The sequence below is a fragment of the Corvus cornix genome, chromosome 27 (assembly GCF_000738735.6).
Source record: "Corvus cornix cornix isolate S_Up_H32 chromosome 27, ASM73873v5, whole genome shotgun sequence".
Taxonomy (NCBI): Eukaryota; Metazoa; Chordata; class Aves; order Passeriformes; family Corvidae; genus Corvus; species Corvus cornix.
In genome coordinates this window covers 4,452,558-4,453,573 of record NC_046355.1, presented here as the reverse complement: position 1 = coordinate 4,453,573, position 1,016 = coordinate 4,452,558, and positions in this window count along the sequence as shown.

Sequence of the window (1,016 nt, the reverse complement as noted above, 5' to 3'; positions counted from 1 at the left end):
CCGTCGCAAAGCGCCCGCCCCGCCGGTCAGGCGCCCACGTCAATCACGGCCTCCGGACCAATCGAAGAGCGCCGAAGGGAGGAGGTCCCGCCCCCTCCTCGCGCCGGCACGTGGGCGGGGCCGGAGGGGCCCGGGTGTCACCGCCGGTCCCACGGTGTCCCCAAGGTCCCCTGGGGTCCCACGGTGTCCCTGTATCCCACAGTGTCCCCAGGGCTCCCCTGCTGTCCCTGTGTCCCACGGTGTCCCCAGGGCTCCTCTGGGGTCCCTATGGCCCTGGGCGTCACTGGTGACCGGCGATCCCTGTGTCACCAGCGGGCCCGGTGTCCCCAGCTGTCCTCCGGCCGTTCCTGTCTCCCCAGGGATCCCTGTGCCCCCTGGCGCTCCCCGTTGTCCCCGGGGTCCCTGTGTCCGCAGGGATCCCTGGTGCCAATGTGCTTCCAGGGGGTCTCTGTGCCCCTTGGCGCTCCCTGTGTCCCTTTGACCCAAGGGGGGCCCCTGTGTGCCAGGGCCCCTGTGCCTCAGGGATCAGTGTCCTGGACTGCCCCGGTGGTCCCTGTTGTCCCAGGTGTCCCCTGGGAGTCCTGTGCCCTGCCCTGGCTGTCCCTGTGCCCCTGCTGGTCCCCGTGTCCCAAGTATCCCAGGGATCCCTGTGGGTCCCTGAGTCCCATCTGCTGGCCCTCAAGGCCTCATCATCTTCTTCATCCTTTTACTCACTGCTACCTCTGACCCCGTCACCCCCCCGCATCATTTCTCCACCTTCCATCTCAAAACAGCCCTGCTACACCCCAAAAGCCGCTCACTCCATCTCACACCCCTGCCACCCCTTCAGCTCCTCCACTTCACTCCAGTTTTCTTGGGATCACATCTTCCAGCTGGTATTTTTTCCCCTAGACACCTCAGTGTGCATTTTGGGGTGATCCCCGGCTCTTGCTGAGCCTTTGCAGTATCCCTGAACTCACCTGTTTGCTTTACAGGGCACAGGGTGGGTTTTGAGGTGTCCTGTCCTCTGTGTGCCT